At 36.4% G+C, this 18,849-nt stretch overlaps 1 protein-coding gene across 1 annotated transcript in view; it reads right to left on the bottom strand.

Moving 5' to 3' along the window:
• Positions 1-872, bottom strand: part of LOC135437934 (uncharacterized) — a 63,434-nt gene extending 62,562 nt beyond the window's left edge. The window contains exon 1 of the mRNA XM_064696038.1: positions 184-872. The gene's annotated coding sequence lies outside the window, so the exon portion shown is untranslated. The remainder of the gene's footprint in view (positions 1-183) is intronic.
• Between the last annotated feature and the right edge of the window lie 17,977 nt (positions 873-18,849).

The raw sequence follows: 18,849 nt of genomic DNA on the forward strand, positions 1-18,849 counted from the left end.
TGTCTTCGTCGGCCATTGAGACAAAATGAAACACAACAAATAAAAAAATACAAAATCAAACAAGAGTTTTGCAAGCGCAACGACTGTAAAAAAAACTGGCAACGTTTCGTTGATGACGACATTTACCTATATTTTTGATTTTAAGCAGGCTTTTATTCAAAATGAGAAAATTGATTAACTTACATTTCTCCTTGTCGTTGCTGCAGCTGCTGCTGCTCCACTTAGCACTTCACGTTGGCGTTGAAATGAAACCAAAAAAACATAACACAAACACAACGTAAACGAAGAGAAAGAGAAGAGGCGACGCAGGCAAAATTTACTTTTCACTCTTTCTCTTTTTTTGCTACATATGTATGTATTTTCTTGCTCACTGTTGGCTGTTGGGCTGTTGGCTGTTGTTGCACTTTCACCACAACGGGCTGAGATTTTCACAATTTTCACGTGTTTTCTCTACTTGAAATTTGTGTGAACTTTTTATAAAAATTTTACATGATTATTTGCTGGGTTAAGCAATATTTTTAAGCACACACACACACACACGGTCGTGAAGACCACGCACACACAACACTCACACACACACACAGGCAAGCAACACTCAAGTACGTGCTGTTGTTGCTGCTGCTGCTGCTGCTGCTGCTGTGCTTCTTTTTACTGCTTTTGCTTTTGCCTATTTTCGTTGTTTTACCAACAATTCATTCATGCAGTTTACTATACGCCCACATGCACGACCGATGCTGTTATATCAAACGTTTGCTTTCTTTTAATGCGAATACGTTGTTGCACTTTATGTGTGCGCAAAAAACAATGCAAAAGATTATTTGTGTTTTATTTTGAAACGGTTTAGTCGTCGCCGCGTCTTGCTCGCCCGTTCTTCCAATTGGAACTGAGCGCAGCCACTTGGCTGGGAGTGAGCGACGGCGACGGCGCAGTGTTAAATTAGCAGCGAACCGCCAACAGTGTTGACTGCTCAGCTCTTTTCACGCTAAATATTGAGAGTGTCCAGCCGGACAGTTCAGTTAAGCTTATGATTTGTTAAGAAATACGTTCAAATCAATTGACATGGTTAAACATAATATAATAATTTACATATGGCTGCTAAATTAGCAAGAACTTGGATAACTTTAGCTTGATTATTTGCAATGTAGCTTTTTAGCTTGTGAAGAGTGAGCAGCACTGAGAGAGTAACCCAAGTACGAGAGCGTGCAAGTGCACTCTAGGGCTCTCGCAGTCATGTTAATACTTGCTTTTTGGTAATAAAAAAATAAACAAACATTTTAATTTTGGATAAACTGTTAGCATGTAACCTTTAAATGTTAAACAATTTCATTAAACAATAACTGTTGCAAATATAGCCACCTAATTGGTTGCTATCGATAAGCGCAGTGTGGCTATCGTTCGACGCTCGCCACGGTTGTGCAACTGTTGGCTTGACATTGGCCTTGGCTGTTGCCTACTTTTAGGCTGGCCTTGCACATGGCCCAGCCGAAAGCCGTTAAAGGATTGCCTCAAGATTTCGTGCACGAAAAAACCTAATTAGAAATGAAATATTCAAGTACAATAATATTTAAAGAAGTGCTTTTGATGTTGTTTAGGGCCTTTCGCTTGCAGGTTTCATTTAATTAGCTTCATTATGGCTTTACTGGTCTTGCAATTAAATCCATTAAAGCTCATTAAATCCGCTCAACTGTGAATTTCAGATATGAACGGAAAAGTTAATCCCTTTAGCTTTTTAACTGCTTCCAAAGCGAACTTAAGCGAACCCCCCCCCCCCCCCTTATCCAACCTTTCTCCTGCTAGGACTCTGAGAAACACATATTTAAATAAATATTAACAGGCGTTGAATTTAATTACCGAGACAAGAAACGGACGGCACAAGCGGAATCCCCAAAAAGGACATGCCTCGGATTTTGTGCCCTTTTTCCAGATAAATGAATAAACAGTGCGAAGTGAAAATCACAGCAACCAGAAACGAAACAATATCTTCATTGGACGCGCTACTCGATGTCCTTCAGCGAAATTGCTGCAATAAAATTGTAAGCAAAGACACGACAGACACGACAGCTCCGAATGTTTTGTTGATGTCAAGTTTCATTTGTTGCGTCGCGCTGATTACCAAAACCCACCCACAACACCCACGAGCCGAGCGGCAGGACCCGCCAAGCGATAAAGTCAACAGCAACACTTGCCACAGCAGGAGAAGAAGCAGCGGCAGGAGATGGAGAAGCAGCAGGAGTTGATGCTGGGCGCACGGCTCCTGTTTTTTGATGATGATGACAGCGGCAACTTGCAGCGATAATGATGTCTCCCTTCACCTAACCAGCACAGTGGTGCGAATTATCCAAGCAACTGTTTCAAATTCTTTAACTTTGTGAACAAAACAAAACATTATTCCAAAAGCGAACGGATCTTAATGAATAATTATTAGAAATGTTTAAAGAATAATTATAGAAAATATTTCTTTAAATATTTTAAATATTTCTATTAATATTTCTTTGAGCCTAAAGAATGATCATTAGAAATGTATAAGAAATTATAATAAAACTGACCTGAATGAAACAAATAATTTGAATTAGACGAGAATTATAAAACTGAGTCTGAGTAAAGAAATTTCAGAATAGCATTTGGAGTATAATCTAGAATTCAAACATAAAACTGAATATCAGAAGAATTTCAGAGAACAACTTTAAATTACAGCTTTAAAATTAACTTTTAAAATGGTTCTTGAATATCGAGAAATAAAACTGAGAATTATCGCATGCAAGAAAAACTCGAATGAGATATTTAAAAGTACGTACTTACAGTTGTGCTTTAAGGATCCAAAATTAAAATATATAAAGCAAATTTTATAGTAAAATATAAAATGAGATGAAATAAAGAACAGAAAATTATGAATATAATAATTAAGAAGAAATATGAAGTATAATTCAGAAGGTAAAAACTGCATGATAGACTTAAAGACGACAAAAAAAAGTGAAATATAAAAGTGAAAATTATGAAAAACTAAAAAATGACAAAACAGTTCGAATTAAGAATGAAACAAATTTCTTATAGACCTTAACATCACATACTTGTCTACCCTTGTAGAGGGTATTTTAACTGTGTCTTGAAATGTGTAAAGCATGGAAGGAGACATCTCCAACCCTATAAAGTATATTCCATATTCAAGATCAGAATCAACAGCCAAGTTATAATAGAGCCATGTCCGTCTGTCTGTCAATCTGTTTCTATGCGAACTGGCAGGCAGAAAATATGTAGGAGCAGTTCGGATCGAAAAACTATATCATATATCACATAGGAATCAGGTTCTTGTATGGCAAACCTCATCTTATCAACATCGGATCACTATATAATACAGCTGGCATAGGAACGATCACTTGAAAAATAGCTTCTTGTATGGCAAAATATTCTGTTTCCCAAGATAATTTCATCAAACTCATCATTCACGAGCTTCACTATTCCCACATATCTGCCAAATGCGTATTCATTCCTTTCTCTTCCGATATTCCTGGCATTGCTTTTGACCACTGTGCATTGCCGGCGTGCTGTTCATTATGGAGGAAAAAGTGTTGCCGAGTTATAATGAGAGCCAAGCTCGAAAGCAGAAATTTACGAGAAGCGCCACGTTAAGTGAGAGCCAGAGACAGACAGAGGCAGCTGTTCGAGGGGACGGGGGCATATCTGCAGGGTGAATCGGTGAATCGCGGGGAAAATGGACGCGTTGCAACATAGAGAAAAAAAACTTTTCCTATTTAAGCTCAATGACAAACAGCAAAGTTCGCTGAATCGAATTTTCAACTGGCGCAACTCATAAAATATGCACATTTTAATTTTCAGCCAAAGAGTCGCCTTTAAAACGTAGAACTTAAGTAATTGCCCAGCAGCAAGAATAAGAAGAAGAAGAAGAAGAAGAGGATAGCAAAGAGGCGGGTCGGGCAGGGGCGGGGCGGGGCGGGGCGGGGCGGGGCGGGGCGGGGCGGCAACAATACGAAATGAAAAGCCAAGCGCCTGAGACCACAAAAGGCCGCACGAGCTGAAGCTGAATGCAGACAGGATGCAGGCCGCAGGCAGCAGGCAGCAGGACACCGGCTAAGGCATACAGGACGCACCTGGAGGCAAGCCCAGCAACTGTCAACTGATAGTTGATGACAAAGCCGCAGTCACAGATAAAGGAGCCAAGCCAAAGCCCATTCGTTGGCGCCGCCAGCCTAAGCGTTGACATCCCATCAGCACAACTAATCCCAGGCGTTCTCCAAATGATGCGACACATAAGAGCGCAAAATCCTTGACCAGACCAGTTCCCTTTTTTTTATTCTTTCCCCACTCCTCAACACTTCGCCTGCTGATTACTGGACGCTCAGCCGGAGGGGTTGGCAGCAGATTTGATGCTGCTTCGGTTTGCTTAGCCACTGATTGCAGCTACTTCTGCTCCCTATACGGAAGCGAGAGGGTCACAGAGGGAGTGGGAGAGGGAGAGCGAGAAGGGGGGGAGAGGGAGCGAACTACCCTTCTGTTTGTTTTTCTTGCTTCAGGACTTGCGATGTTGGCCTTTGAATGTCTCTTTTTAGAGGGTATTTCAATTCTGTGCACAAATATATTCTTCCTCGGATAGCCTAATGGGACTTGTTAGAAATTCCCTATAGAATAAATATGTAGAATTTATATAATAAGCTAAGCATCGGAATGCTCGTTTATGTATTCAGGTTGTATTCTATAATTTTTAAAAACTTTTTTCGTTTTTACTCTGAGACAACTTTAAGATTATCAAATTTTCTTCACCTACGACAGATCGTCAAATAATATATATAATAACTAGCACGTATTTCCCGGGCAGATTTGTGCTTAATATTTTAGATATACATTTTTTTCGGCAGTTTCTGCCCGTGGAAAATTTAAATTTACTTTCCTAAACTTCAGCTCTATTTGGTAGAATTTTTAGGTTCAACAAGTAAAGAACCAAGAAAGATAAATTATAAGATTATAATAATAAATAGTTAACAATTCGAGGGTATCTTCCAGTCGATATCATTCGCGGCTGCGGACATCTCCCTTGTTTTCTGTTTGAGCTGCGCTCTTGAATTACCGTGCAAACAAACAATTCTCAATTGCTGGTCAAGACTTGTTTATGTGCGTTCAACTCATTTGGAGCCACGCCCATTTAAAAGGGGCTGTTTAGGGCACGTTTGCAGTTGTCACATATTAACTAAGACCGAATTGCGACTTTTTAACTATCGAATATTATATGCCCAAACACGTAATTTGTTGCGCCTAGGCAAGTTACGAGTAATTCCAATTATTGGGCATTACTCATACGCCATGTGTTGCCCCGGCCGTGCATGCACATTAATCGTACTTTGCGTAATTCCCTGTAAATTGGCAATTGCAAATTTAAATGTGCACATTTTGCACGCTGGCAAATAAAATCCCAAATAAAATTGCATTCAATTTGCCGGCCTCTAATTACGCATTGATTTATGGCCGCTCTAAACTTTGGGTACACAAAAAACGATTAATTTTAATTAACTAATTGCAAACCGGAAATTTGCATTATTTTGATTTAAGGGTTGATAAAGAATACCTCGATATATTACAGACTGATTGATTGACTGATTCTGTTTTTACATTATGTTACCTAAGTCGGGATTTTGAGGGAATCGCATCCAAAAATATGGAAAAGCCGCGAAAAACGTTTCTATGAAACTCCCTTGATCGGCCTAAAAAATTCATTTGAGGAGTGAAAATGGGATCAAAGTTTTAGCGGTGTTCACCTTCATATTCATTTCCAGAGATCTTTATGAAAAATCATATGAGACGTGTTTTCTTTGTGGAAATGTTATCAAAAGATTTTCCGATTTGCTTCAAACTTATATACAAAGGCCCTACATATAAACTTAATGCATGCGTGTTTTAGAGATTTGGAAATTCCACCCGCAGCAGTGGTAAATAGGCGGAAAAAGGTTGTAGGAAAGTTTTTTGTTTACCATCCAATCGAATTCAAAATCATCTTCAATGATCTTTGTGAGACGAGGAGTTCCAGATAGTACGGGCACATTTAAGTTGTTCATGGGCGGAAATTGGGCGAAAAAATTATATCTTAAATGTTAAGCACAAAACTGGCCAAGGCTTGGGGCTGGCCAAATATTATATACAACTTTATTATTTATCTAAATACATTTTTAAACTAAAATTTCTAATTGTTTAATATCTTACTTAAAAAGTGTCTAAGCATATTTAACTCAGTCAAATAAATATAGAAATCATATAAAATATATTTATGTAATATTTTTCGAATGAATATATGTTTACATTAAAAATACATACTGATTGAAGCAAATAATTCGAATAGAACAAAAATAGGTCAAAATCATTTAGATATATTTAAAAAAATTGCAAAATTGCAGTCCGTGGCCACGCCCTACAAAAAGGCGCTCACTCTAAATGGACAGCAGCCTTGAAAATAACATTGATATGTTGATAAGTAGACTTAATAATTGGTAATTGGTAATTGGTAATACGAAACGATTGCAATGATTGAAGCCTTTAATTGAGCTGACAGTTTCAATTGAAACGTCCTGCAATTTATTTTATGAAATGTTATTAACACGAATTTGTAAATGAATATAACTTCATATTTCCTGAAACAGCACAATTATCTGAATTGTGCACAGTCTGCCCCTTAACTTATTCATTGCGCTATTTTTGTGCTGTGTTCGGTAATCGCTCCGGGGACCTGCCAAGGTTGTTCGCTGACATCGAACTTGGAGGCCCTGGCGAATTGCTTGACAGCCGCACAGAGCACACATTCGCTCAAGTTGAATCAATATTATAATAATATAATACTTGATGCGACAACAACTGTGCAAAGGGGCACGCGCGCCCTCTGGCCAAATGGAGAAATGTTGGAGAAAAAAAAAAACAATAAATCGATGCGGCAGCTCACGTACAGCACGAATAAGGCCAGAAATCACGCTGAAAGCAGGCAAATCCTCAAGATTTTCATGCCAAAACAACACAAAAATAGGTAAAAGCGTTGAAAAATTCCATTTTCACGCGCAGCAGCAAAGCCAAGCCAAGGGCTGACAGCAATGGAAACAAGTTAACTAAGACCATCCGCATAAAAAACAGACAAAAGCCAGCCAAGGGGAAAGGCAGCAGGACGCGCGGTGCGATAAATTCATATAAATCGCGTTAATTTAACCGCAAGCGCAGTTTAAATAACTCAAATGACTCGAAAGCTAGCCAACCCCTGCACTTAGGCACCCAAAAATGCAATGATACTTGCTGAAAACGACGCTTTAATATTTGAGCTATTTTTTAATCAGCTAGAGCTTTTAACTTAAAAGTAAGTTTAATATTTATAGAATACGAAAAAAGATCTAAGGGACTGCTTACAGTATATTAAAGTTCAACAAAAAGCCCGTTTGAAGTAATTTAAGCTTTGATTAAGCTTTTATAGTGCGATAAACTTAATTCATGTGCTTTTAAAGCTGCTTAAACAAGAAACAAATGTAATTTTGTTTAGAGCTTTAAATAAAATTCAGGTTTTTTTCAGTTAGTTATTTTAGTGAACAAATAAAGTTAAAAAAATATGTGTAGTTTGGTATAAATGTAAAAGTTGGTTAAAGCTTAAAGTTCGAAGGAAATAATTATTCACAAAATAGGCTTAAGCTTGCGTTTTGGCCCTCCAAGTTAACTATCTTATTCCAGTTTCTGATGCCGTGCTTCTTATAAACTACATTTTCAGATATCTTTAATTTTACCAATGATGTCTTGATTAATCTCTCGATTAAGTTATCATTTTCAGCTGATGTCACTGGCTGCTAAGCCTGATAAAATGTCGAAGCAGCTTTAAGACAAACAACAGAGCGTTATTTTCGCATTGGCATTGTCTATCGTGGTAGGGGCCGCTATCCTTAGTTGTATCTGAAATTACGCTCTGAAATGTTAGCCACAATTTGTTTTGCTTTATAATGAGTTGTTTTGTATGCTTGGCAATGCGCAGACAGCAGATAGCAGACAGCCCCAAAGGAGCAGGAAGGAGCAGGAGCAGGAGCAGGAGCACAAGCCTGAAATATGGCAGTCTCGCATTTAGAGCCGGAAAATGTTAATGTTAACATAGCCCAGTGTATCCAAGTGGCGCCGACTTGCAATTCGTATTTTGCCCGCCCCTAATGCATGCCCCAATAATGCGGACAAGTGTTTTTGGGCTGCTCATGTTAATTGTTTATAATTAATTTGTAGCCAGTTTTGCGGCGTTAATTGCTTTTAATTGGGTCATTTAAGCATTGCACTGGCCAGAGGAAAAAAAGAGAAAACAAATTCGAAAATCAATTAAATATGCGCACTAAATTAAATTTTAATGGCTCCACTAAGCCCCGACAGAATAAGCCGATTAATGGCAATGTGTGCGCTCGAATGGAAGGGTGGCTCAGAGCGGCATATTAAATTAATATATATTTGATTTTATGTGCCCGATTATGTTTTACACTTTTACAAATATCACTCGTTATTAGAGAATTAAATTTGTTACATTTTTGCGGTCTGTTAATGAGAAACTTTAATGTTACGGCATCAGAAAATGTTAATGTTAATGTTATCGATTGTAGGTTAACTGTATTTTCATGTAAGTTGTTGCTTATAGAAAATAAAAGTGCAATAAATTGCAAAAAAAAAATTAAATTTAATAAAATATTAAAGGAAATGATGGATTGCATAAACGTATGAAAATTCAATATTATTTTATTTTAACTACATTTTTTTGTTTTTATATATAACACAAATGTTATGAGTGCCTTTTGGGTCTGTTAACATATTTACAAAATATAAGTTCTGTTTAAATATCCATAACTATGGTATTACATTATTATAAAATATTAGTTGTGCTTATATATTCCGTCTAAGCATACATATTATTAACATTTGCTCTTTTAAGGCACGTCCAAAGACAATATAAACATGGGCGTTACTCATCTTAGTGTTTATATTGTCTTTGGCACGTCTCAATTTCTAAAAATCGCTCCGCATTTTGAGTGCTTTAAAGCAAAACAAAATTTATTTGTAATAAGTGTCAAGAGGCATTGTCTTGACGTCTCTGACAGCAGCTCTGAACCTTTTTCTTCTAACTTTCAACAGCTGTTCACATAAAATACAATTTGTAGCTTAAACGTGCCTTAACTATTTGTACAACTTGTGTCTATTGATTTTAAAAATTCTCTGAAACACAATTTATTTTGTTCATAAACCGTATTGTAGTATCTATTTATTTTTTAAAATATTATTAAAAACGTGTTTGTAGATCACATTTATTTGTATTAGCTAACAGCTGTCTACCATAAAGCTTAATTGCTCGTAAATCACCTAAATCACCATTTGCTTGCTTAAACTTTAACAGCTGTTAAGCAGAAACAGAGTTATGTTATGCATATGGAAAGCTTCGATTTCCGTCTGTTAAGGTATTTATGACTGATGTTTGTTAAGCATAACAGACCTATAACAGTAACAGAGTTATGTAAGGCATATGGAACTGCTCTGATATTCGTCTGTTAAATACGGCTGTTAGGTTTTTATGACTGTTGTAACCCTGTTATGCTTAACAACTGTTTAAGTATAAGTAAACAAATGGTTTTGGAGTTGATTTTACTAGCAAATAATGGTTCTGATGGGATTTTATTAGCAAATGCAGGAGAAAATATGTTTTCAGCTAAAACTGTGTACATTATTCAGATAAGTGCAATAAGTACTGATTTGTGCTAAATGCGATCAGAGAGCGTTATCGTGTAATTACAAATTTCTATTGCACTTTATATTGTTTAGTGCATTATTAATAACGCTCATTTTCCAGCTAACAAAGCGCTCATTTATTTACGCTGCATGAAAAACTACTGGGCGAAAAACCAAAGCACACACACACACACACACGCACACACCCATGAGTGAAATGTCTTCATTAAGCGTTAGGAGTCCATTTGCACAACATACAAATGTGGCGAAGGGGGGAATGGGTTACAAAGGGTGCAGGGGTTGCAGTGGGGCCACGAGTTCATGCCGCAGACCGCAGCAAACGAAAGCAGACGCCTCATTGCCTTTCAATGGCAGCCGCTGGACTGTAAAGAACGTCGATACGCGGGCAAGGCAGGCCGAGGCAGGCCGAGGCAGAGGGGAGGTGCTGCGGCAGCAACTAGGCTGTCATTTCCGTTTCCGTTTAGGATTTTCATTTGCGGCACAGCTGCAGCTGCAAAAACCAATCGAAATCCAAGTTTGGATTTGCGCTTTCCAATACCCTTTGCAGAGGTTATTATGAAACGTGTAAAGCACCAGAAATTCGTATGTGTTAAAGAAGATATTTATTGTTTTTTTTTTTTCATTTTCCAGATATTTAATTTTGCGCTAATTGTGAAACACGTATCGCAAAAGCGTGAAATACTTCTTAAATGATTTTTGGTAAAAATCTTAGAAAATAAATTTAAGCGCAATGCATCACCCATTTTATAGCGAGGAAATATTGAAACACGTCTCAAAGATCTTTGAAGATTAATTTGAGGCCGATCGGATGGTGAATCAATATGATACATACAACAGTTTTTCGCGTGATTTTCACTCTTGTGGGTGGAAATGCGTGTACCGTGAATTTCAGCTTCCTAGATCTTACTGTTGGGGCTGTGCGTTGATCACCAATCAGTCAGCCAGCTAGTCAGGACAAATCGTTTTATATATAGAGATTTCATTTTGTATTTAATGTCTTAGTAAGTTAGTAAATATGAAGATAATTATTTAAAAGCACCTGATGCCTTTCTTTTCTTATTTATTTAATTTTTATACTTCTAATTTTTTATACATAACAAAATCTAGTTTCAATACTTTAGGATAATATCACTCAGCTATCTAATCGATAGGGTATTCAAACTTCGTCAGCTCTCAAGTAATGCTCTTTCTTTTTTTTTTAATTTTTACCCCAAAATCAAACCACTGACCTCCCAACCCTGTTGACCTTTCGGCGTCGCCAAAAAAAAATATATATATATATGTATATTAAGACAACACAAAAAGTGTCGGGGAAAAGTGTCTGGCCGGGTCCATCAGGCTTAATAGCTCATTTGATGCTGGTCAGCTAAATGGAATGCCAAATGACAGCCACTTGCCGAAAACAAAAAAAAAATAGAAAAAGCCAGCCACGCCCTAAACCCGACTCCCGTTGGCTGCCTTTTTCTGGGCAAAGAGCAAATAAAGGGGAAAAAGTTTAGATTATTATGTGCTTGTTAATTTCTTTTTTGCTGTTCGTTTTTTTTTTTTCGTTTTATACTTTTACTTTAATGCGCTCGTTGCTTCATTTCATTAATTTGCAGCCGGAAAAAGTTAGCCAAATTTTCTTTTAACTTGCGCTTTCGTGAGCACTTAACGTCTGCCTCCTCTTCTATGTCATGCAGAGCATAATATTTTATTTTACTTTGTTTTTTTTTTTTTTTTGTTGCTTTGCGAGCAACCCTTGAAATATTCATTGCATACCTTGCAGCGACAGGACACGTCCACAGGACACAGGACAGCGTTAATTGTTGTTGGTCATGACAACAACGCAAACAACAACAACGACAACAACAATGGCAGCAGCTAAAAAAAAAGGCCAAAACAGCAATGAAAATGGCCAAATGACTTGCCTCAAATTGAAAATTTTCTGCAGCCTTGGCCAACAAAAACGATTTGTGCATAAATTTTGTTGTGCCTTGCGAACTGAACTAACAGCACTTGTTCAATGGGGCCTCTTAATGAACTTACAAGCATTCACACACAGATACACACACACACACATGTATACTTAAGACCACACACACGCACAGTCACAAATGCCCTCAACCATAGTTGAGCAAACGAGCAAATGCGCGGGTTGTTTCTCTTTTCATTGCACTTTTCAACTTCTCTTTAAAGAGATCTGTTTTTAAAGACGAAATTAGGAATAATTATATATTACTTATATAACCTACAATAATAATAAAATCATAAAATAATAATAAGAAAATATATTTAAACAAAATTGTTAAAATTTGATATATTAATTGAATTTAAATACATAAAAAGGAATAATTAGTACATTCTTAAGGTTGCCTTGTTGGGCGACATTCTATGCTCTGCTCACCCTAACATACTGGCCAGAAAGCCTTGCAGAAGAAAGGGACGGAGACTTCGCAGAACACAGCCTATCGATCTCCTAAACGGACTAGTTAGTTAGATATGAGTTAAAAACGAACAATAAAAACAAAGCACGACTTAATAACGTATGCTGAGTATTTTAGTTACCTTATTGTACAGCTAAGTTAAGATGTTAAAGCAAACAATTAACCAGTTAGATAATAAAAAAATTAAAATAAATTAATTGTTTGTAAATTATTATTAATAAAAATTAAATTAAATGATTTTTAATCAAATTTAATTATTATTAATTAAAATTGTTTTGAATTAAACTAAATTGAATTATTATAATTTAAATTAAATTATTTCTAATTAAATAAAACTATTTGACCCTAAGTTAAACTATTATTAATTGAATTATACTTATTTGTATTATTAGAATAAAATGATTATTGATTAAATTAAATGTTTATTAATTAAACAAAAATGTTGTTGCTTTAATTAAACGATTATTATTTTAAATTGAATTAAATTATTAGTATTTTAATTATAACCAGTCATATTAAATTAATCAAAATTAAAAAACGCCCTGCGCCTTATATTTTTGAAACAATTTTATTTTTATATTATTTGTTTTTAATCACTTTTAAATTGAGTAAAATTAAAATTAATCTCATATAATTAAATATGTATTTTTATATTAAATGCAAAAATATTTATAATATATATGAAAAGAAAGAAAGCACGCACGCCACAAATTGTCCACTTTATACAGCGACTCATGCTTCTTTCTGCTGTTCCAATAATCCCACACTATGTATGGGGCAAAGCATTCCCAATTACCTTTGGTGTTGATATCCAAACTTTATGAAATTTTCAGGGCTTAAGTGTAGCATACAAATACAATTAAAAATGAGCTTTTTAATCTATATTATACTATATGAGAGCCTACATAACCAAGTTAATTTGTCTAGAGCCTATACTTTTCAAAGCTATGCTTTTCAACCATGTCTCAAAATGGATGTCATCACTTTAGATACTCCCAAATGCTTGCAGCATGTTAAGATCCTTCACAGTAAACATGTAACCTATTGAACTTTCCTCGCAATTTGAACGCTTTTTGGACTTGGGTTACTTACGGCTCAGCAGGAATTTGGTACAGGATCAAGCCAAGCGCAACGGCTTGGTGTGTTAGGCCTAATGAAAGCGACAACTGTGACGCAAACGGAACGATTTCCAAACACAGGCACATATTACTGAATCTGTAACCATACACACACGCACACACACACACACGAGTGTAGTGTGATGAAAAATGTGCACATTTCGCTGTTAAAAGAAGGTCAAAATGCAGCCGAACATTACGAGCTGGCATGGCTGAATGAATGGCTGAATGAATGGCTGAATGATTGGTTGAATGAATGAATGGATGGATGGATGGTTGAATGAATTGAATTTGTTGAAAACGCATCAATTCAAATTCAATCAAATGAAAATAATCTACGTTTAACTGAACCGGAAAATTAAATTTTGCTTGCCAACATTTTTGTTTGGTTTTTAGCAGCATGCGAAATGACAATTTTTGCCATTTTGTTGATTTGCGAATTTCGTGTCTTTTGATTTCATTTGGTTTAACATATGTGGATAAGCCGTCTGCCATTTGCATATCTAATTGATTAAGAGGAATGCAAATATCGTCTTCTTAGAGCTATAAATGTATGATAAACATATTATCGCAAAATCTGGAAATGCGAAGAAAAGCTACGTAAACATAAGTTATATATAAATTTAAATTTAATTAAATGTTTTAATTGTTTTGAGTATTTGTTGGCAATAATTGGAAGACAAAATCGGATGAGATTAGACCGAGTCATGGGGGTGGGAAATTTAGATCTATGTCTATATATGATATTTGAGGGCCCCATTTTCACATGAAATTTGACCCAAAATAATGTTGCTAGATTTGGATGCCAAATTGATCTAGATGTCAAATCATGAACAAAAAACTAAACCTTATGAAAATCGGTTGAGTTTTGACCAAGTTATGGGGGTTGGAACTTTTGACCTAAGATTATATAGGATATTTGAGGGTACTTTTTTTCAAATGAATTTTGACCCAAAATAATGTTGCCAGATTTAGAAGACAAATTGATTTAGAGGCCAAACCATTATCAAAAAACCAAACCACGTAAAAATCAGATGAGATTTGAACTTATGGGGGTGGGAAATTTTGACCTATGGTATAAAAGTCAAAATAATCTACTGGAATACCATACGACAGTCATATTCATAAAATTTATTCTTGATTTGTTTTTGGTTTCATTTTCATTTTGATTTCAACATCGAACAACGTCCGCATCCGAGTTGAAGCCCAATCAGAGTAGTTTTAAACGTGTCTCTGATTTTTTATATCCTGATTGGCGTTTACATTGTTTAAATTTTCGAGCATGTGAGCTTGCATAATCGAGAGGTGCGTGCAAAAAAGTGTAAACAGAAAAAATGAAGAGTTTCCTAACAAACCGAAATCCAAATAACTAACTGGAAAAAAAGCCCCATCCCACAAAGTGAAAGGGATAAGGCGAAGGGGGGGGGGGGGGGGGGTAGGGGAAACGCTAACGAATCGATGACAAGAGTTAAAGTAAATGCATGTGGAAGCCCTACGCAAAGCCAATTAATCTTTGCTTTGATGCACACAACGGCGGACGAAAGTCGAGAGACAACAAACCGGGTGTATATGGGACGAGCTAAAAGCCAAATACGCAACAAATCGTTGCATGATTCCAAACACAAACGAGAACAGAGCCCCCTCCCCCCCTCTGTCGACCCAATGCCAATCATAATCCTTTCCATTTCCCTAGAATACGTTTTAGACCCAGTCAACTCTGTAATGTGCTTATGTGCCGATTACGACTAGTTGCAAGGCGTAATTCACAGTGGGCGTGGCAATCTGTTTAATGGCTTATGCGTACACGCAATCAGTCTCTAGAAACGACAGACCCTTTATTACGAGAAGGTAAAGCTCATTGGGCTTAGGCCAAGGTAATTGCCTTTGTGAAAATTCAAAGTGATTCGAGCGCAGAATTTCAACCAGTTTTACTTTCGAATCAAAAAACGATCGACTCAAGGTCTTGATATTGAATTTTAACAATTCGTATTTTCTTTTAGCAAATATTTAATTGAACTGCTCGCCTGCAGTCTGTTTTCTACTATGAAAATAAAATAAAATAGTTTGCAATTTAAGATGATATAATTTTAGAAAATACGAAGAGCCCATCTCCTCTTTATTTGACTGAAAGCAACACATTAGCTCGTAAGTTTTTCCAATTGTTACCTACTTAATTTATTTTTTTAATTCAATTAACTTTTATGCGATTTAACATAACTTTTTTGCGCTTTTTAAATGGCCTTCAAAGGTTCATAGATACTTATTTGTAACTAAAGTTTTTCAGAATTCAACAAACTTTTCTGCTGATCGCTTCTTTGACTATATTTTATTTCATATATATTTAACAAGTTCTTGGCGCTGCTCCATGCCTCCATAAATCCCCAACTTTTTGTTGTGCACTTTTTTTGGTCCTCCATGGCGACTTGCTTGAGTGTCATTTACTTATTTGAGCTGCAACAATCCTGCATATGCTTCAAGTCTGCTTCAACTTGTTCAATAAGCTTACAAGTCCTCCATGGTCACTTAGCCAATTGTTGTCCGTTTAGAATGTACAGACTCATATGTTCTTACTGGTCAACTTAGTTTTCAATATTATATATTTATTTGCTTTTTTATTGTTGATTATTGAAGTGTTTTTTCTTAATAAACAAGGTTTAAATGTCCTTCAAATTGACTTCATTTTAATTGTCACCTTTTTAACTTTCTTGTCTGAGTGTCCTCCATTTTTTCCATATTTTTTTAGAATTGCAAATTTTGGCTGATTATTCTCCCTGTTCACTTTAATGTGGCATGTTTAGTCTAGGCTCACTTTAATCAAGTCCTCCAGGGTCTGTTTATTTTCTCCTTTTACAATATTTTCCAATTAACTGCAAATTTGTAGCGTGACAAAGCCCTACCTCTGCCCATTTTCCGCCACCCACCTTTACCTGTTTGTGTGTTCGTCAAGGCAGACCAAAACAGATAAACAGATATAGATATACACATATGTATATATATGTATGTATGTGAATGTATGTGCGACATGTCAGACATTAAGTGAAATTTAAAACTGCACGCATTAGTATGTGTGTGTGTCCCTTTTTGTTGCCTTAGTGAAATTAAATTAATGACAAACAACTTTTCATTGTATTTTATTTATTTTTTTAGTTGTCTCTTTTTTCGTACTTTGCACGCGCCGGAAATGGATTCACATCCGTTTGAAAATGTTCCATTGTTTCAATAGCACGCAGTTGGATGTTCGGGGGGAGGGGTGGAGGGGGGTGGTGGTGGTACAGTTACAGTAGTGTGGCATAATTACAGAGACACATAAAAAGCGCCTTGAAGCCATATAAAAGGCCGTGGCGCAACTCAATAAAAGACAACTCTCTCCACGGCCCTCACACCTAGCCGAATGGATTCCAAGGGCCGTCAGCTGTTAACGACTGCGCCCGAAAGGGTCTGCAGCTATTAGAGATCATAAAACTTATGGCCAGACATGGTCAGCATTAGCACCCAAATGGGCCGCTCATAATTGACAGCTGCGCCAACAACAATTCACTTGACCTCGGTGCCAGGCGGGCAACCTGCCCCCAGCTGCTGCCCCCAGCTGCTGCTGCTGCTTCTACAAGTCCCTTTGTTCTTCGTGCGTTTGCATATTAAGCATTTAGTTGCAGTCACACCCAACCACTAGACACACACACACGACACACACACGCATACACACTTGCAATTTCCCGGGCGCTGCATTGTTGGCCGTGAAATTGCTGGCAACTGCAAGTTGGCCATGATTGAAGTGGCCATCGTTGGCTTTCAAGTTTGCGCCATTTACGTTTTTTTCTTGCAACACAATTTACGCAGTTGGTCATAAAATACATTCGGTCCGTGCTAAAAACTTACAGTAAATATACCTTTAAATATAATTTATGGCATCAACAATTTAACTTGTGAAAGTTTGATGCATGGCAGGGCCGTAAAACGAAGCCAGGACATTTAAGTTTGAATCACAGTTCAATTATGGTCACAGTTAACTACTTAAGTAGCTTAAGTCAAGTAAAAGTAATTGCAATTGCAATTATTTGAATTAAAATTTGGTAGAGTTATAAACAATTTAACAATTCACGCTGAGGAGTACCAATAAATAAAATGGCTTGTGAGTCAACCTGATTGCAAGTTCGTCTGTATGAAGAGCTTGATCTACGGAATATATAGTATAGTGCTTAATATAGTATGGTCTATAAGCTGGAATAGTCTGATCGAAAGTACATTGACATATATATATTGTGATACCTTTTTTTATGAGGTCCCATTTAAACCTATGAAACGTTATAGAAAGTAGCTTAGCCTAGACATGAACCAATCCATCCTTTGTTTGAAATGAAAACATTTTGATGCGCTAGCTAATATTCTGTTGTAATAAATAAAAAAATAACTAAACAAAATTAAATAATTTCTAATGATAAGCTACAGGCTATATTTGAATTTGTGAGAATCGCAAGGAAAGGCCTTTAGATATTTCTTCATACAAAACACAAACTAAGCTTAGACATGTCTTTCTTTGTTTTGCGAGTTAAAACTTATTGTTCAGTTTACAGATAGTCTGTTGCACTCATATATATTTATGATTATACTGGAATTTAAATAATTCCGATTTAAAAGTTACAGGTAAGTCAAGTAAAGGGTATCTCACAGTCTAGCCAAGCAGCTGGCATTTGTAAGAGCCAATCTAATGTATGGCTATTCAAGTGCATTGCATGCAAATACCTCAAATGGTAACAAAGTTGTTTTTAGTTATTGCAAAGTTTGTTTCTCTTGAATTTTCCATTTCCCCTTGTCCACATGCATTCAATTATTCACAAATAGATTTACAAATTATGCATGCCGCCTGCGGTTAAAAGAAAGTTGGATTGGGTAATTACGATTTACAATCGAAAATTTTAAGCTCTTGTCGGCACAATACAATTTTCAGAACAGAAATTTAAATTTAAGCTGTCGCATTCTGGCTTAGGCCGAATTGGACTTGTCTTTCGGCTGGCAAATTAATCAGAATATTGGCAAAGTAGATGTTGCGGTTTGGCTTTGTGCGCGTGCACGCTGCATGCCTCATGTTGCACGTTGCAATTTGGTTGTGTGCTGCAATTTCAATATGTACATTTCTCGGTTAGGCTCTGAGGTTTACTATGCAACGCTGGCGTGCCAAAGGCATTTCTGCATTTAATTAATAAACAACATGGCTAAACATAAACATGCCTTCAAATCTGGCCGAAAAAGTTGTTTGTATTTAGCTGTTTAAGGATGGTAACACCATTTGAATTTTGGCCAGGAAAACCTAATAAATGTTAATATTATTTGCAGGTTTCGAGTGGCGAAAAAACCTCAAATACAGCGAGAAGCGGGCAACCAATGTGATAAGTTTAGTTTCTAAAGGCGGTTGAGAAGAGAGAAGTAAATAAGGAAGCTACGTGATAAAATCGATACCGTATCGATAAATAAGCAGAAACGGCAGCAGCGAGTTTAGAAAAAACGAAGAGAGAAACATTACGAAAAGTTAAGCAAAGAAGTAAAAGATTTACATCGAAACGGCAAAAGAA

The sequence above is a fragment of the Drosophila montana genome, unplaced genomic scaffold, assembly GCF_035044405.1.
Source record: "Drosophila montana isolate Dmon_TW-CO22-7 unplaced genomic scaffold, ASM3504440v1 contig_3833_1, whole genome shotgun sequence".
NCBI lineage: Eukaryota > Metazoa > Arthropoda > Insecta > Diptera > Drosophilidae > Drosophila > Drosophila montana.